This window comes from Ambystoma mexicanum, chromosome 1p (assembly GCF_040938575.1).
Source record: "Ambystoma mexicanum isolate Mex_15411 chromosome 1p, UKY_AmexF1_1, whole genome shotgun sequence".
NCBI classification, from domain to species: domain Eukaryota; kingdom Metazoa; phylum Chordata; class Amphibia; order Caudata; family Ambystomatidae; genus Ambystoma; species Ambystoma mexicanum.
Genome location: NC_090921.1, coordinates 233,275,772 through 233,296,011, shown reverse-complemented (window position 1 = coordinate 233,296,011; position 20,240 = coordinate 233,275,772).

Here is a 20,240-nt window from a genome sequence, read left to right as displayed (position 1 = left end):
ACACAGACAATGACACCCTAAACATGTGCGTGATTGTCAAGTTTCAAAATGAGAATAAAGGCAATCACTCTAGATAGTTTGTAAAAACGGTCAACTATTATTCAAACTGAACACAAACTTTTAACTGCAAGAAAGATTCTCTGTAGTTGTTTAGAAAACTAGCTTCTCTTCACTGCTGAAGTGATATTTCTTTAAATTCTTCCAGAAGCTGTGCCAGAATCAGTCTCTCAACTTGTCACTTAGACTGAACTTTTCTTATCTACTAAATTTAACTTGAACGTTCTCCAGCCACTTTCGATCACATCTTAAAAGTGTTTGCATTCTTTCTTTTCTTGTTTTTATTTTTGTCGCCTTCCACTTTGCACTCTATTTCTTATTATTAAAGTCTGACTTTCTCTTTATCCTTTCATTCTTCTCTTTTCCTAGCTACAGTTCCACTAATGGCTCGTAGAGGTCCTCGCAAGAGGCTTAACATTAATTCTTGGTACCCGCAGTTCCACTGTTGGCTCCTAGAGGTCCTTGCAGCAGGCTTATCAGCAATTCTTGGTACCTGCAGTTCCACTGATGGATCCTAGAGGTCCTCCCTACCTGGGCCTTTCCTTTCTCAACATTCAGAAGCAGGATCAGCTGTTTCAGCTTCCTGGATCTCCACTTCACTTCTCTGGGGCTTCTGCAAACTCAGCTGTCAGTTATCAGCTGTTCATGGAGCTTCTCCTTTCATGGACCTCACACTCTGATCAATGTTTCTTCCTCTAACTATTTTAAAAAACGATTTATCTGAAGATCATTGTCAGAGCTACTTTCTAATAAGCCCAGGCATAACTGCTCTCTCTTTCTTCCCCTGTAACCTGGCAACCAGAACACACAGGAGACTAGCTTAGATAAAAGCACCTACAAAGTTAATCCCTTTTCCCATTCACCAGTTAAAATGTCCTTTATCATGTACATGCCCCGCCCTCGTTCACTCATTCCTTCATATTCAGAATAATGCTGTGAGGTGCAGTGAGGCCGGATGTTATCAGATAACATCCCCTGGTTTCATATACTTCAACGCCTCAAGTGATTGACCCTTTCACAGACCCCCTCTCCTGAGCCCTTACGTTCGGGAAGGGCATGAGTGCGTGAAAGGAAGTCAGCCCGTTTTAGCAACCGACCTGGCCGATGTATAGTTTGAAAAGAGTAAGGTTGCAAAGACAGAAACCATCTTAATATCCTTGGAATGGTATCCTTATTCCTTGATAGCCATACTAAGGGTGCATGATCTGTCACCAGTGTGAAATTCCTCCCCAGTAGATAATATCTGAGCGCTTCTATAGCCCATTTGACGTCTAAGCATTTCTTTTCAATAGTTGCATACCCTAATTCATGAGGGAGTAACTTCCTGCTGATAAACAGTATGGGCCTTTCTTCATCACCCCTACTTTGAAATAATACTGCTCCCAGTCCTGTCCCTGAAGCGTCTGTATGTAAAAAGAAAGGTGCTGTAAAATCAGGACATTGAAGCACGGCTTCGTCAGACAGTGCATCCTTGAGGGCATTAAAGGCTCCTTCTGTTTCTTCGTTTTTCCATTCTCTTTTAGGAGGGGCTGATGATCTTAACAAGTTGGTTAGAGGTGTTGCCATAGTAGAGAAGTGTGGGATGAACCTTCGGTAGTACCCCACAAAGCCTAAGAAAGCTTGAACCTGTCTAGTGTTAGCAGGGAACTGTAACCTTTGTATAGCTTCCATCTTTTCTTTTTGTGGTCTGATAATACCTTGCCCCACAAAATATCCTAGGTATTAAGGGGCCGATTCATGGAACAAATGTGTGCTGAAAATCGTGGCACAAGCGTGAAAAAGCAAGTGCGCGTGCGATTCATGGAAGGGCCTGCGCATGATTTTTCCGGGATGTGCGCCAAATCCGTGCATGGCGCACAGTGGCGCACACGTCATTGCAACATCCAGAACGCCATCCGCGAGGCGCACCGCGAAAGCGCACAACGTTAGCGCACACACCAAAAAGGGGGGCGGAAAAGGGGGCGGAACACACGGAATGGGGAACAACGCGTGAAAAAGAAGGCGTAACTGGGGAAGTACTGCAGGGAAATACATGGAACGCCCACATGCACGCGAACCACACGTATTCATGGAATGGAATGGAATAGGGGAAACCCGTGCACGGCAAAAGACATGCACAGACCTAAACACGTCCGCCACACGAAGGCAGGCGGTAGCGTCCCTGCGCATTACAAAAGTGTGAGCAAACAACAAACACGTATATAGAACTACGATGAATGTCCCATTCTGTGACCCCCTAGGAGAAATGACGTGTCACGCAATGCACAGGCATCTCATAAAAGCAAGAAAAAGAGATAAGCGACCCCTGTAGCTGTTAGGCAAGATTTCATATTTTAATGTAATTTTCCCTCCATGTGTCAACCCCCAAAATTTTTGCTGCTGTTTTACACCCTGAACTAACCTTTGCCAGAGAAGCACAGCCCTCAGCTGCACTCATCTGGGCTTTCGCTCACTTTTTATGGGGAAACTGACATGTACTGGGAGACTTTGTTTCCCTTAGTGCTTTCCTCATGATGCAACTTTTGTGCAACAAGTAACAAGTGTACAATGTAACTTATCTTACAGTACACTTGGGTCTGTAGTCTTTCCAAAGGCCCTAGAAACTCTCGCTGGACTTTTTATGAACTGTGCAGATGTGTCACGGACAAGACTGGCGGCAGCTTTCATTTACATATATTTTTAACCCTTTCTTGCCATGTTAACTGCTTTAACCGCGCTTGCCACGAATAGGTGGGCTGGCTCCAAAATGGCCATGCCACGAGGTTCTTTGTTCTGTTCTTTGGCCATCTTGCCCCTTCACCTTGCCCAGGTCGAGTCAACCCGGGTCATTGCTTATTTGGTCATGCACTTTCCCGCGAAACCCAATGCTTTTGCGGGCTTCTGCATGCCTTGTGTGTGTGCCTCTGGATGTGGGCTGGGATGTCTGTTCCCAATACACATCCTGGGTGCCAGAGAGTCTAGAGTGTCCTGAATGCCTGGAACCACTGTTGTCCGTGATTGGTCCACGTATGGAGTGAGTGTTTGTGAGCAGATCTCCCATTGGGTCCTCTCCGTTTTGGCGCAAAGGGAACTTTGGATACGAGGAGGCTGGAAACACCACTAGCATGTCGATCTCCTGAGTTCACACCGAGCAAGGTATAAGGAGCCAAGTATCCTGCAACAGAAGTCGAGTCAAGGAATCGCTGGGGACCCGCTGGAAGGTTTGGCGCCCTGAGCCCGCTGTCATCCCGTGAGACCTCTCTGCATCTGATTGTCCTAGAAGGTCTACGAAGGCGCTTCAACACATTGGAATAGTGGGACCAACTTCTTCGGAAGTGTCCCTGGGCCAACCAGTGGGCTGACCATCTTACGCGGGATGTTTGCTCTGTCACCGCAGCCGTTTCGAGGAGACCCTCGAAACTTGGCCTACTCTTACCTCTGTGTCCACGGCACCCTCACACCGAATTTCGTACACTTTGCATTCCCAGGTCTGAAGTGAGACGAGTGTACCCGGACCGGAGTAAACGCGGTTGCCGTGTTGTCCTGTTGAGGCAACGATCTGTGCAAGTTCGCTGCATTTGTGACCCCCTTGCCCCTGAAGCCGGCTGGAGTGGAATTGGGCTAATTCCTCCACCCGGAGCAGAGAAATCGGCACTGTCCCATTTGGGAATCCTCGCTGCATCTCGGGAACTACACAGTGTCGAGACGTCCTGATTGTCGCATTTGGACCTGCCAGCGAAGTGGACTGTACTGGAGAAGTTTGGGTCTGTTTGCGTCGGGGACCGGTGAGTAATCATTACCCCAACTGGTGGCCCCTAGCACAGGAGCCCATTTTTACACACAAAGTGGCCTCTGATTGCCCCTTTCCTTTCCACAGCTATTGTGAAATAGCGACTCCATCCCAAACTCTCCAACTACCTCTGCCCTCAAGTGGAGGTCCTGTTTGAATAGTGGGAACTTGTTATTCATCGCCTTATCCACCTGCCTGAGCTGCTAGAGATCCTTGAAGAGACCCTCTTTTGTCCATTGGCACAAGCGCGTGCATGTACTATTGAGCATAAGGCTCCTCTTTTCGTAGGACTTGGACTGCCTCTTAAGTTAGGTGTATCCTCGATGTGGAACTGGGTCTAAAGATTATTTGCACTGCCTGTTTTCCTCCCCATCTAGGTGGTCTACATATTTCGTGCTTTTAACCCCTTAGACCGCAATGGTCTTGTATAAATATTGTATTGGTTTACTGTAGTGATACTGTGATTCTTTGCTATGGTCTATTTTACAAAGGCCTTGTAATAAATGTGTATATATTTTTAATATAAAACCTGTGGAGTAATTTGTAAGTGTCCTTGCTTTGTCTGCTCATTGAGGTCGTTCAGTCACCCTCACCCCTCTTGAGACTTACAGGGTAATTCATAGAAATGAGCGCACAAGTGGCGCATGCGGCTGGCGCACAGTGTGCGAGTGCGGCAGTCTGCGGCAGCCGCGTGCGCCAAAACCCATTTCAGTGCACAGCGTATTCATGGATTTCAACATCCATAACCAGCCGTGGCGCAGAGTAGTGCAGCGACCCTCCAGCAGCGCCAGTTACGACCCCAACCCCGCCCTGTGCGCCATGCACAGCGCACAAATCCAGGAAATGGTGCAAAGGCCAGTGGACCAGCACACAGCCCCCCAACCACGAAAATGCGTGTAAAACTCCCTGCGCACGCCCCACAATACACGTACCCTGCTCGCGCTAGACCAATAGCGTGTAAAACTCCCTGCGCATGCCCCACAATACACTTACCCCGCTCGCGCTAGGCCAATAGCGTGTAAAACTCCCCGCGCAAGCCCCACAATACACGTACCCCACTCACGCCAGCGAAATCGCGTGTAAAATGTGGGAAAAGTCCCCCCTGTGGAGTGGGCAGGCTGCGGGGCATGCCCAGGGTGGATGGGCTGCCTGTGGGGCATGACCATGGTTGAAGGGCTGCCTGCTGGTTATGGGGAGGGTGGATGGGCTGCCTGCGGGGTATGGGGAGGATGGATGTGCTGCCTGCGGGGAATGCCTATGGTGGATGGGTTGCCTGCGGGTCATGCCCAGGGTGGATGGGCTGCCTGTGGGGCATGGCCAGGGTGAAGAGCTGCCTGCGGGGTATGGGGAGGGTGGATGGTCTGCCTGCGGGGTATGGGGAGGGTGGATGTGCTGCCTGCGGGGCATGCCCATGGGTGAAGGGCTGCCTGCGGGGTATGGGGAGGGTGGATGGGCTGCCTGCGCGTATTCTGGGGGGCGCGTGTAGTTTCACATGCGGTAGCCCTTAGCTGAGCGGGGTACGTGTATTCTGGGGGGTGCGTGTGTAGTTTCACACGCGATAGGCCTTGTGCGAGCAGGGTACATGTATTCTGGGGGTGCGCGTGTAGTTTCACAGGCAGGCAGCCCACAACACAGGGGACTACCCTGCACCCCTGGCCATGCCCCGCAGGCAGCCCATCCACCCTGGCCATGCCCCCCAGCCACCCCACATGTCACCATGCACAAGTGAGCACCGACACATGTCCCCCTGCGCCCCCACCCACCCAGCAGTGACAGGCACCTGCCAGCAGGCCCCAACTCATGTCCCTGCACCCCCACTCACCCACCCAGCAGTGACAGGCACCTGCCAGCAGGCCCCGACTCATGTCCCCCTACCCACTCACCCACCCAGCAGTGACAGGCACCTGCCAGCAGGCCCCGACTCATGTCCCCCCCAACACGTCATGACGATCCACAATCATGGGCCTTATGACCACCCAAATCACACCCCACGCCACCCCAGTCCAAACACACAACCAGGTATTACATCCACCCCACAATGAAATTCCCATCACATGATACATTCCAAATGGCAAGTATGCACATCAGCACATTTCCATCACATCCACACAATGGGTGCATGTCAATGAGAAAACACACATCGTGACATGCATGAAACCAAATAGAGAATACCACACATTGAAGTAGGAAATAAAAATGTATTAAACACAAAAGCAAGGGAATGAAAAGAAGCACACAAGAATGGAAATAATGATGAAAAAGCTGCATGTCCAAAATTTCAACCAAAAATGCATGATAGCAAAATCCAAAGCAATCCAAAAGCACGTGTCCAAAGTGTCAGTCCAACAAAACAAATCCAAAGTGAAAAAATAAAATAAAAACCATTGATCCATGGGAAAAAAATAATAAGAAGCCAAATCCATTGTCAAACTATTTACAAAGTACATATCCAGGGTCCATGTGCCCAATCATTGAAATGAAACCTATTAAAACAAATCCTACCTAATGAAGAACTATATACAAAAATGTGGGGCATTGTCCAAGCGCCCCAAAATAAATAAAAACAGAAAGGAAACCTACCACTAACTAACTATATACAATGGCAGCGGGCAAGTCCTACGGCTCACTCTGTGATGTGCCGGCCAGGCATCATCGAATTCCATGTTGATGTGCTGGAGGCGGGCCTCTACCCTGGCCCAGAGGTCTCGCAAGGATAACGCCATGTCCACCTCCAACTCCCTGCGACTTGCCTCGAGGCACTCAGCCCGCATCAACGCCCGTTGCATGGATAACTCCGCCCTGACCATGGTGAGCCGCGCCTCTTCCGCCTGCTGCCCAACCGCCGCCACACGGAAGACACTCCCATTCCAGGGTCCTCCTGCCCTCCAGCCAATGCCTGCCCCTCTGATGTTGATGGCCCGAGCCATCATCGCTCCCACCTTGAGCCTGCTGCTGCTGTCCATGTGCCCTGGCCGATGATGCCGGCACATCCTCCATCTGCTGGTCTCCAGTTGGGGGGGTGTCCACCCCTGCTGGACCTCCGACTCCCGACTGTGGTAGGGATGGGATCTCCACCAAGCTGGCTGTGTTGGTCGGGCCAGGTCCACAGGGGGCCCTGGTGGAATCTGGGCCGGAAGACGGCAGGGAGAACGACTGGCGCATAGTCTCCACAGCGGAGGAGAGGTCCGCCAGAGTGCTCGACACATGTAGGAACTCTCCGACCATTGCACCTCCCAAATGTGCCACGTTGGCACGCAGTTCTTCGTGATGGCGTGCGTGGTCCCCCCAGGAAGCACGCACGTCATCATGAATGACACGCGTGCGCAACGCAACACCAATCAGGACGGACTCCATACGGTCATGGGACTCCTTGTCCGCAGGTAGTGGAGTGCCAGATGACGTGGGCCTCCCCCCTACCAGAGGACGGGCCTGGGACGGGGCATCCCTGCTGGTGCATGGTGGTGCAGTCACAGGTTCAGGGACAGTGACATGCACAGGCCCCTCCGCGGTGACCTGTGCTGCCTCCTGCCCCTGGCCCTGTACTGCACAACTTGCACCAGTGGTACTACCCCCACCAGGCCCCATGTGTGGCTCAGTAGCGGCCTCCTCCTCCTCTATGGAGACCACCAACCTGGATGTCTCTGCACCATCCTCCACCATTGCAAGCCCCTGTGGGGGGTTACCCGGCCCTTCCGCTACAGCCGTAGTGGCAGAGGCGGCACCAGTCCCCTCGCTCCCAGATGATGGCAATTCCTGGGAGGGTGGCTGGGCCTTGCGTCGCTGCCCGGTGGAGGCATCCCCGCCGCTTTGCTCCACAGCGCCGTCTCCGCCCTCTTCTTCACTCGACGCTGCGTAGAGGGAGACATAGAACACAAGCATCAGGGTACTGTACAATAGTCCCCTAGACAGGAAGCAAGAACACATGAGTGGCACTGTCAAACATCACTTCCATCCTGTTCCTCCACAACACATGGGTCAATGCACGCAACACACATGCAGAAACAGGCACGGCGCATGCAATCAACATCAGCAGCCATGTACAAGGGCCTCTATTGACATAAATGTTGGCTTCAAACTCACATGCATCATGGCTCATACTGATCCCATGCACACACATCACTGGAGGGTCATGCATCAGGGCTTGTACACCACAGACACAGTGCATACAAGGATGACTAGACTGCATAAGTGAATCAACACATCGTCACGGAAATGTGTCATGCATCCATGGCGTTTCAAAGTCACACACATGCTTCTCAGACACACAGACATGTAAACCATACATGTACATGAGAGCAGCACCCATCTCTCACACCCCATCCATGTCCAAAAACAGAGACAGGAACACACAGTACGCTGTGGCAGCCAGGAACCCAAAAAATACATACGTGACCAACATGCAGGCTAGTATGGGTGGAAAAAAAGGGGTACACGACAAACAGGGACACCTGCAGTGGGAAATAGCGTGTGTGACTCACCGTCTGCCTTGCGTGTAGAAGAAGAAGACGTAGCCAACACCCACCCGCTGTGAAGTAATCGTGTATGAACCCGAACGCCTGGAAAACACACGCACCGCTTTCCACAAAAAGCACGTACAGAGCGATGGAAACCCACGTGGAACCCTCAACCCGTGCCAGGGAAACACCCGCACGTGTTACATCACATATGCGCTTACGCGCTAAGGGCCTTTCCTCAAATTACACGCTGACGTGCAGTTTTTTCACATGCCAAATCACTCCGTATCAAGCTGGCCACACGACAACACACGGAAGACCATGCTCCTGCCCCTAAAAGTCTAATTACTGCCCCCCAGAGCCCCAAGCAGCCTCCACGAGCCAACTGCTGCTGCCTGCCTGCTGCCACCATGCCCTGCCATTTGGTGCCTGCACATCTGCCATCTGCAGGGGTCCAGTTGCTGTGACCACCCCTGCTGGAACCGAAGACTCCCGACTGATGTTCCATCACTCCACAGGCCAGCCCCAGGACCCAGTTGCCCACCCACACCTGCCTCGGGGGTTGCCATGTCCGACCCAACACCATCCGGCATCAGTGGCAACCCCCCAGCACAGAGGCAGAGGGCTACTAGCTTCAGTGATAAGGAAGTTGGTATCTTGATGGAGCAAGTCCTGGGGCATTATGATAACCTCTTCACACCATCGCACGCTGACAAGGAAGGACGGGAGAGGATCTGGGAGGACATAGTGGGTGCCATCAACGCGGAGGGGGTGGCACCCCGCGACATCAAACACGTCTGGAAGCGCTGGGAGGACTACAAATCCAGGACCCTCAAGAAGGCCCGGTGTCTCTTGGAGGCAGCGGATGCAGTGGGGCACCGGGCCCATCTTACCACCCAGCAGATGAGGGTCCTGGAGCACATTTGCCCAGTGCTTCACCACCAGATCCTCAGGCTGCAGAACCGTCTGGAGTCGAGCGGTAAGTTGCCATGCATTCACGTTTGAAACAGTGCATGTCGAAGCGTGGTGGTAGTTAGCCACTCGGCTGCATGTGTGACATGGGTCATGAATGGATGTGTGTGTGCAGGGAAATGATGGTGCTGCATGTGAGTCTAGTCAGGCGTGACCCACATGGATGGTGTATATGTTACAATGCATCATGCTGAGCAGCATGCGGAATGCACACATGTATGCATGCCTGTAACTGTACCTTGACATGTTTGTGGTGTGATGGATGTGTGCTGCTGTCATGGACATGCATGATGTACAGGTCCGTGTGTCAAAGTAGTGTGTGCGCCATGGATGAATGACACATGTCCCTGACGATGTGGTGATTCACTGATACAGCCTACTTATCCTTATATCCACTGTGTCTGTGGGCATACGGGGCCAGATGCATGACCCTCCGGTGTTGCCTGTGCATGTGATCAGCATGTCCCATGATGCATGTGAGTTTCAGCCCCCCATTGGATGTATCTAAGGTGCGGTGGACATGAATGCAAATTTTTGTTGCATGTGCCATGCCGATTCCTGCATGTGTGTTGCCTGCACTGACCCATGTGTTGTTGGGAGACATGATGGAAGTGACGTTTGACAGTGCCACTCATGTGCTATTGCTTTCTGTCTAGGGGACTATTGTACAGTACCCTGATGCTTGTGTTCAATGTCTCCTTTTACACAGCGACGAGTGAAGAAGAGGGCGGAGACGGCGCTGTGGAGGAAAGTGGCAAGGATGCCTCCACCGGCCGGCGACGCAAGGCCCAGTCACCCTCACAGGAAATTCCATCATCCGGGAGCGAGGGGACTTGTGCCGCATCTGTCACCACGGCTGCAGCTGAAGGGGCGGATGAGCCCCCACAGGGGCTTGCTACGGCGGAAGATGGTGTGAAGCCATCCAGGTTGGTGGTGTGTATAGAGGAGGAAGAGGCTGCTACAGAGCCGCAAATGGGGCCTGGTGGGGGTGGTACCACTTGTGCAAGTGGTGCAGTCCAGGGGCAGGGGCAGGAGGCAGCACAGGTCGCCGGGGAAGTGCCTTTGCATGTCTCTGTCCCTGTGACTGCATCACCATGCACCAGCAGGGATGCCCCATCCCAGGCCCGTCCGCAGGTAGGGGGAGGTCCACGTCATCTGGCACTCCTCTACCTGCGGACGAGGGGACCCGTGACCAGATGGAGTCTGTCCTGATTGGCGTTGCACACACGTGTCATTCGTCATGACGTGCGTGGTTCCTGGGGGGACCACGCACGTCATCACGAAGAGCTATGTGCCAACGTGACCCAGTTGGGAGGGGCCATGGTCGGGGGTTTCCTCCATGTGTTGGCCAGTCTTGCGGCCCTCTCCTCCTCTGTGCACACTATACGCCAGTCGTTCTCCGTGCCGTCTTCCGGCCCAGATGCCACCAGGGCCCCCTGTGGATCTGCCCCAACCAACGCAGCCAGCCAGGTGGAGATCCCAACCCTGCCGCAGTTGGGAGTCGGAGGTCCAGCAGGCGTGGCCACCCCACCAACTGGACCCCAGCAGATGGAGGATGTGCCGGCATCATCGGGCAGGGACGTGCACAACGGCGCCGGGGGATTCCATCAGCCCGGATGCCGTCGTGGTGGCAGAGGCAGTTGCATCGGAGGCAACAGCATGCTCAGCGTGGGAGGCATCATGGCTCGGGGCCATCAATACCCCATGGGCAGGCATCGGCCGAGGGGCAGGAGGACCCCGGACTGGGAGTGTCTTCCATGTGGCATCGGTTGGTCCGGCAAATAGATACGGAGAGGCAGCGAGGACACGGCTCAGGATGGTCAGGGCAGAGAACTCCATGCACCGGGCTTTGAGGCAGGCAGAGGGCCTCGAGGAAACTCGCAGGGAATTGTGGGATTCCATGGCTGCATCCCTGCGAGACCTCGAGTCCAGGGAACAGGCCCGCCTCCGGAACATCGACATGGAATTCGATAATGCCCTGGGCAGGAACATCGAACAGTGAGCCGTGGGACTAGCCCGCCGCCTTTGTAAATAGTTATGTAGTTGTAGGTTTCCTTTATTTTTTTTTTCTTTGTGGCGCATGGACTATGCACCACCTTTTTGTTAATAGTTATTCATTAGGTAGGTTTTTTCTTAGGTTACCTTTGGATTGTTGGGCACATGGACAGCTGCACCTGGTCTTGGTTTTTACATTGTATATAGTTATGGACCTGATTTAACATAGTTTTTTTTTTTCCATGGAGGAATGGTTTTGTCTTTTTTTAACTTTGGATTTGGTGCTATGGACGGACACTTTGGAGGTATTTTTCTTTGCATTTTATTCTATTCACCATTAATAATTTTTCCTTCATTTCGGACATACTTTTATTTATCATTTTATTCTTGAGTAATTTCGTTTCATTCATTAATTTTTGTATTTAATACATTTTTATTTTTTACTTCATTTGTGTGGTCTTCTCTCATTGGTTTCGTGCATGTCACAATGTGGGTTTTCTCAATCATGTGTCGCCATTGTGTGGGTCTGACAGACTTGTACTCATGCGCATACTGGTTATTTGGCATCTATCATGAGATGGGGATTTCAATTTGGAGTGGATGGAATGCTTGGATGGGTGTTTGGACTGGGGTGGCGCGTGGTGGGATTTGGGTGGCCATAAGGGCCATGGATCTGGATTGTGATGACGTGTTCGGTGGGGGACATAAATCGGGGCCTGCTGGCAGGTGCCCGTCACTGGGAGGTAGGGGGGTGGACATAAGTCGGGCCCTGTTGGCAGGTGCCCATCACTGGGGGGGTGACATAAGTCGGGGCTCCCAAGTGCATGGTGCCATGTGGCCTGCCTGTGGGGCATGTGCAGGGGTGATGGGCTGCCTGCGGGGCATGGCCAGGTTTGATGGGCTGCCTGCGGGGCATGCCCAGGGGTGTGGGGTGGTCCCCTGTGGTGATGACTGCCTGAGGGGCATGGGGGGAAGTGGGCACACTGGGAGGGGTTACACTGCCAAATCACGTGTGATACTTCACGCGCACCCCCGGAATACACGTATCCTGCCCGCGCTAGGCTAATAGCGTGTAAAACTTCACATGCACCCCTCAGAATACACGTACCCCGCTCGCGCTAGGCCAATAGCGTGTAAAACTTCACACGCACCCCTCGGAATACAAGTACCCCGCTCGCTCTAGGCCAATAGCGTATAAAACTTCACACGCACCCCTCAGAATACACGTACCCTGCTCGCGCCAGCCCTATCGTGTGTAAAACTCCCCGCGCACCCCTCGGAATACATGTACCCCGCTTGCCGCACAAGCACTCTGTGCACCAGCCGCTGCGCCACTTGTGCGCCGAATTCTATGAATTACCCCCTATGTATGAAAATTGGCCACATGTGTTTTCTTAGGATTGATATGTAAGCCTGCCTGTTGTAGAGCATCAATACTCGCTCTAAATGTGTCAGGTGTTCTACCCAAGACTGACTATAAACAATAATATCATCTAAGTAGGCTCCTACATATTGCTCATTTCCTTTGATTAAGGAGTTCATTAACCTTTGAAAGGTAGCTGGTGTGCCATGGAGCCCAAAGGGGAGAACTGTGAATTGATAAAGGCCTGTTGGCGTCGCACAGGTTGTCTTCTCTTTATCCGAAGGCCAAAGATGAATTTGCCGGTATCCCTTCGTAAGGTCGATGGTAGTTAAGAATGTTGCTTTCCACAATTTATGCAACAAATCTGCAATTCGTGGCATTGGAAATGCGTCAAACTTAGACACTTCATCCTGTAATCCATACAGAATCTTGAACTCCCATCCGGTTTAGGGACTACTACCATGAGGAAACACCAAGCACTGTGTGAAGGTTCAATGACTCCCAACTTAAGCATTTCTTTTACTTCCACGTCAATGGTTTGTATCTGAGCTTCAGGTGTCCTATAAGGTCAAAGACGTACTGTAACTCCTGGAGAAGTATTTATGTGATGATATGTTAAAGTGGTTCTCCCAGGAATGGATGAAAATATTTCAGCGTATTTGTCAATTAACTTGGAAAGATCTGATTTTGCAGTACAGACAATTGTTGGTTGATCTTTAAGGCTTCTTGACCCACTTCTTCTGATGCTTGTGGTAAGTGTTCAGTTGACACCTCTTCAGAATTAATCATGGATACTATAGGTAAAGGTTTGATCCACTTCTTTAACAGATTCACATGGTAAGTGTGTAGAGGCATTCTCCTATCTGATTGGCATATGTTATAGGTCACTGGTCCTAGTACTTCTTCCACCGTACAGGGGCCTCTACATGTGGCCAACATTGTATTCTCAGAAGTTGGAAGAAGAAGCAGAAATGTCCGCATTCGGGAATGCTGATTATAATATCTTTCTTGATTCCCTTGAGCTTGTAACAGGTTATCTCGGGCTATCGAGCAGAGATTTTCTACGTAGCAAAGCATATTCAGTCAGACTTATTTCTTGATCTGGTTGTTCCTCACATCCTTCTTTTAATATATCAAGCAGTGTACGGACTGGTCTACCAAAAAGAAGTTCAAAAGGGGCAAAGCCCGTTGACGACTGTGGTATATTTCTGAGTCTCATCAAAATCCAAGGTAATAAGCGATACAATTTCTTTCTCCTGGAGTGGTAGTTTTTCTTAACATTTGTTTGATTATATCTGTCAACTAATCCATCCGTCTGTGGGTGATAGACGGCGGTCTTTAGATGTTCAATCTTTAACGTTTTACACACCTGTCTCATCACTGCTGACATAAAATTACTTCCTCTATCAGTCACAATTTCTTTGGGGATTCCCACTCGAGCAATTAAGGGAACTAACACATCACATATCTGTTGGGCGTTGGTAGACCTCAACGGAAAAGCCTCAGGATAGCGGGTGGCGTAGTCAACTAACACTAATATGTATTTGTGCCCTCGACTAGTGGGATCCAAAGGGCCAACTATATCCATACCTATTCGATGGAATGGTTCCACAATTAAAGGCATAGTTTGTAGTGGAGCTTTTACGACTACTGCCTTATTCTTCTTCTGGCATTCAGTACATTGTTGACAAAACCTGGTCACTTGACCGTATACCCCGGGCCAGAAGAATCGTGCTAATATCTTTTACATTGTTTTCTCTGTTCCCAAGTGACCTTATCCCACTTGCACACGAGCCACTTCTAATACGGTCCTATAATACTTACTGAGAATTAACAGTTGTCTAAGTGTTTCACCCCCTTGGTTTTGTGTGACCCGGTAATATAGACCTTTGTCCTTAATGAAGCTTGGGCTCTTCCCTTCCTGGCGTCCTCCTACACATTCTCGTGCATTTTTCAAGACCGGATCCAATTCTTGTTCCATCCGGAAATTGTCCCCCTGCTCGTTGAGCCTCAAATCCACTGTGACAGGGTACATATTCTGCTTGAGCCACTCTTTCTTTTCGTTCCAATGTTTGGTTCTGCTTTTCTGTTCCTTTGTGGAAGTGGCCACAATTTCTTGCTCATAGAAGGGGGCAGTCTTCAACCACTCTTTCTCGATGTTTCGTATTAGTAGTGGCAGATCGGGAACACCCGATCTGGCTAATAGGGGTTCTGGTAACGGCATCACAGCAGCTCGTACCCCAATTTGCTCCCCCGCCACCTTAACCCTGATCTCCTTAGTGGGATACCTTTTCACATCCCCATGCACACACCTTATTGGGATGCCAACACTCGACTCAGGCACTTCACCTACCAGATCAGCTGTAACTGCTGTTTGCAGGCTCCCGGAATCAATCATTGCTCGGGTTGGGCGGCCCTCCACTTCAGCTTCACAGGTATAAACATGGTGATTTGATAAGCTGGTGTTCTTCATTGTCCTCAGTTTCTTTTGAAATTTCAAAAGTGCCAACGTCCATCCGCTCGGACTTGCTTCGCTTAGGACAGAGTCGTGCTAGATGTCCCCACTCACCACATTCGAAACATTGGGGACTTTGCAGGATTGACTAGTGGGTCTTGTTATAACAGCTCCTGGAATGCCTTCACTGCCAGGTCGGGATCGTGAACATTCCCACTCAGATCTGCGTATCATTGAATTTGGCCACCTTGACACATTTGTTGATCTATTGACGGTGGTCGAGGGTCCATTGACCATTCTGTTGGGCGCTGTATACGTCATCATTTTACTTTGACCTGCCTTTTGGTATGCTGATGCAATGTTCACTGCTTCCATCAGACTAGGACAGTGGTGCTGTCTAACCCATTGTTGTATCGGAGGAGGTAGCGTATCTATAAATTGTTCTAATACAATCTTCTCAGCCATTTCTTGAGTTGAGGTGGTTGAGGTTTGTAGCCAATTGTCTCCTAATTCTTTATCCCGATAAAATAATTGTTTCAGGGTTTCCTCACTTTGTAATTTGATTTCTCTAAATTTAATCCGGTATGCCTCCTCATCATGTCCCAACCGTTCAAGTACTACTCATTTTGTCGACATAATTGGTGTCACCTGTCGGATTGGCAGCCTGATATGCACTTTGAATCTCCCCCGTCATCAGGGGAGCAATTAAATGACACCATCGGTCAGCTGGCCACTGGGCATTTCTTGCCACCCTCTCAAAATTTACAAAGAAATGGGCTGGATCTTTTCCGCGGGTATATTCTTGTAGTAGAGAGTCTGGTACCTGAGCATGTCTTCTTAGGTTAGTGGCGTCAATTAGTTGTGCCTGTTGAACTTGTAGAGCTTGTTGGAATGCCTGGCGGTCTGCTTGTGCCTGTTGACTCTGTAACTGCAGTACTTGTTGTAAAAGATGCTGCTCCTCACTTAAAGTCTTTATTGGAGCTTCCATTGCGTTGTGCCTTATCCCACCGCTGCCACCAAATGTCAAGTTTCAAAATGGGAATAAAGGCAATCACTCCATTTTTATTTATTATTTATTTATTTGCATTTGTATAGCGCACTTGCAGCCCAGGGGCATCGAGGCGCTGTTACAAGCAGTTGTTGGACTTTTGATTCAGAGGTTCTACAGGTGACCAGAGGTCTCTTGGTTGCACAGATACACGCATAGTTACATGTGATGCATGATATGCATTATACAGTCACAGAGTGAAGTCAGGTACATTTCATACAAAGAGCTTGATTTTAATGGCTGTGCGGAAAGTTTGGGGGACTCAATAATTCTTACGTGAGGTGCCAGTGTGTTCCAGTGAGTGGTGGCCCGGGTGGGAAAACTGGAGCCACCGGCGCGCACCTTGCGTGTTTTAGGCATGACAATCGTGTTGGAGTAGCACTTTCTTAAGGGTCTAGTGGCAGTATGCTTGGTGATTCTTTGGGTCAGGTAAGGTGGAGCAAGTTCATGGAGACATTTGTTGGTGAGGGACTCTAGATAGTCTGTAAAACGGTCAACTTTTATTCAAACTGAACACAAACTTTTAACTGCAAGAAAGATTCTCTGTAGTTGTTTAGAAAACTAGCTTCTCTTCAAGTGATATTTCTTTAAAATCTTCCAGGAGCTGTGCCAGAATCAGTCTCTCAACTTGTCACTTAGACAGAACTTTTCTTATCTACTAAATTTAACTTGAATGTTCTCCAGCCACTTTCAATCACATCTTAAAAGTCTTTGTATTCTTTCTTTTCTTGTTTTTATTTTTGTCTCCTTCTACTTTGCACTCTATTTCTGATTATTTAAGTCTGACTTTCTCTTTATCTTTTCATTCGTCTCTTTTCCTCGCTGCAGTTCCACTGATGGCTGCTAGAGGTCCTCGCAGCAGGCTTAACAGCAGATCTTGGTACCTGCAGTTCCACTGGTGGCTCCTAGAGGTCCTCGCAGCAGGCTTAAGAGCAATTCTTGGTACCTGCAGTTCCACTGATAGTTCCTAGAGGTCCTCGCTACCCGGGCCTTTCCTTTCTCTACATTCAGAAGGGAGATCAGCTGTTTCAGCTTCCCTGATCTCTGCTTCACTTCTCTTGGGGCTCCTGCAAACTCAGCTATCAGTTATCAGCTGTTCGTGGAGCTTCTCCTTTCACGGACCTCACACTCTGATCAATGTTTCTTCCTCTAACTATTTAAAAAAACTATTTAACTGAAGATCATTTTCAGGGCTACTTTCTAATAAGCCCAGGCATAACTGCTCTCTCTTTCTTCCCCTGTAACCTGGCAACCGGAACACACAGGAGACTAGCTTAGATAAAAGCACCTACAAAGTTAATCTCTTTTCCCATTCGCCAGTTAAAATGTCCTTTATCATGTACATGTCCTGGCCTCGTTCACTCATTCCTTCATATTCAGAATAATGCTGTGAGGTGGTGAGGCCGGATGTTATCAGATAACATCCCCTGGTTTCATATACTTCAACCCCTCAAGTGATTGACCCTTTCACAGTGATGCAGGACTGAGCCAGAGTGAGTATGGAATGGATGACCAAATGTCATGATACAAATGTAATCCTGGACATGTGCTACAATGATCATCCTGCCAAGGACACATAGGGGCATGCATGGAATGCACATGGAGCATGAATGTGCACTCATGTCCCCGGGGAGCATCTGCCATCTGCACAGTCCGAGTGAGACACCCTGCATCAAGGACAAAGGATGTACCCCACAGTATGTGTCTGGCAGGTTCGCAGGGGGAAGTTTACATTTACACAGGAGCGTGGAACAGGCCATTGCAGTAGTCCAACATGTTACCCACCAGTGCCATGGTAAAATCGAGGTGCAGGGGGGTGGAGGGGCAAGTAAGCATGCCTGCGTGGAGTACCCTCATGCAGGCCGAACACACATGCACGTCAGTCATGCGATTACATAGGCTGAGTGGAAAGACACCCCAGGCTACATGCAGAAGGGTCTTTGAGCTGGAACATGGACCGGAGGGGCAGCAGGGTGACTACCATGAGAGTAGGTTGCATGTGTGGTGATGAGGACAGTCCCTGTCTGCTTCACATGTCCAGCATGCATCACAACAGGCACACATTAGTGAAGCATTGCATGACTCGCACATGAGAACCATGTACACATAGCATGTAGTGGCAGTCAAGCACAACACATCACACAAGCAAACCACACATGGGCTGGACCAACATGCAACAACACTCACCGGACAGGGCATCATAATCCAGCATCTCTCCGACTCCTTTGACCAATTCTGCCGGGATGAACTCTACAGCGATCACCTTGTGCGGAGTGAGTTCTTCCTCCTCGGGTGCTGGCCCACTGCCAGTCACCAGAGTCATGGCATAATTGGAGGCACACTTTTGCTTAGCACAGTTTCAGAGGTCATCCCAACGCTTTTTGCAGTCCTGAGCTGTGCGCACCTCATGTCCGAATGCACTAACACCATCCGCAGCATGCTTCTAGTGGTCACAATGCTGGGCAGGCGTAGTGTGACAATTTGTGCCCACTAGCATATCACGTTCCTGTTCCAACACGTAGCCCACAAGGAAGTCCAATTCCTGCTTGCCGAAAGGCTTCTTCCCCGACTTGCCGGATGCCGGAGCCGTGTCTGGGGTCCCAGCCTCTTGTGCAGGAGCAACCTTCCCTCTCTTGTGCAGTGGTCCCGAACCTGACTGGCAAATGCCGCCCTGATCAGTAGGGGCAGTGTCGCTGGTAGACTGGACCAAGGGAGTGGCAGGTGGAACTAGGACGGAAGCCCTGACTTGCGTTAGTGGCTACTGGGTTTTCTTGACTGGACCCAGCGCAGCAACATCCGCTGTGCCTAGGTCTGTGACTGAGACTGTCTTGGCTGGCAGACTCACAGCCGGGATGCTCGGGGCAGCAGATGACAACAATGCCCCAGGGACATATGCTTGGTCAAAGCATCCCTGCGCTCACATTGCTTGTGCCTACTGACCACCTGGAAATCATCCTGGGAGTCCTCAGGTGCCAACGCATCATGCGCTGGCTGAGCCTGAGCCTGGGTGGTGGTGGCCACAGCTGCACCTGCAGCTACCATTACCGTTGGGCCCTTGGCAGTAGATGAAACTGACTGCCGGGTCACATGGGCGCCAGTGTCAGATGCAAGAGCTGCATCTCCTGGAGCCACAGGGGGTGGTGGCATGACTGCACCACCACGTGGCAGAACATCCTGCCGAAGTGGCGCACCGTTGCCTCTTCCCCCTCTGCAGCCACCCTGGAGTTTCCCTATTCCCTGGTCACCCCGGCCACGTCCCTGACCATGCCCACCACATGGAGGACACCCAACGGAGGTGCCCCTCACCTTTCGTGGCCTCCCAACCATGGCACGGATGTACTAGTGCCAATGGGAGGTGTACACAACAATTGTCCTGGGCAATTAGGGTGAAGGGGGTGGGGTACTAAATGCAAACAGCACCCCTGTGCATGCTGCCACAATGATCCTGCACACTACTGGGTTGCATATAGTAGTTGCCCCCTAGAGCGGTCAAGGGAGTGGAAGCGTGACTTGAGCACTCTGAATGTACGCTCCACTATGCCCCTGGTTGCAATATGGGCTGCGTTGTATCTTATTTGGGGTGATGTGGTGGAGTTCCGTATTGGCGTCATCATGAAGGTACTCAGAGGGTAGGCACTGACCCCTGGGGAGGTGATGATGGTTGTCATTAGTTGTGTTTGTTTATTTGTCTGTGTGTGACATGCATGAATGTGCACAGACATATGTACTTACAATGAGCCATGTGTCGCCATGCTTCCCAGCTTCCAGGTCCCGGCTCAGGGCGGACATTCTGTATATGAAACTGTCATGGGTAGACCCAGGATAGTTTGCATAGACTGAGGTGATGATTCCATAGGCATCGCAAGCAACCTGTACGTTTATGGAATGCCAGTGCTTGCGGTTGCGGTAGATATTCTCAGTGGCCCTCAGTGGACGTAGGGCCACACGGGTGCAATCTATGGCACCAAGCACTTTGGGGAAGTGTGCCACCCTGTAAAAGTCCTGGACCACGGCCAGCCTTTCAGTGGGTGTTCTGGGTCTGTATATGTGCCTGTGGACTGAGGGGCGTGCAGTCATGATTGCCAACACCTGGTGTAGGCAGCGTGACTGCGTGGCCTGTGAGATGC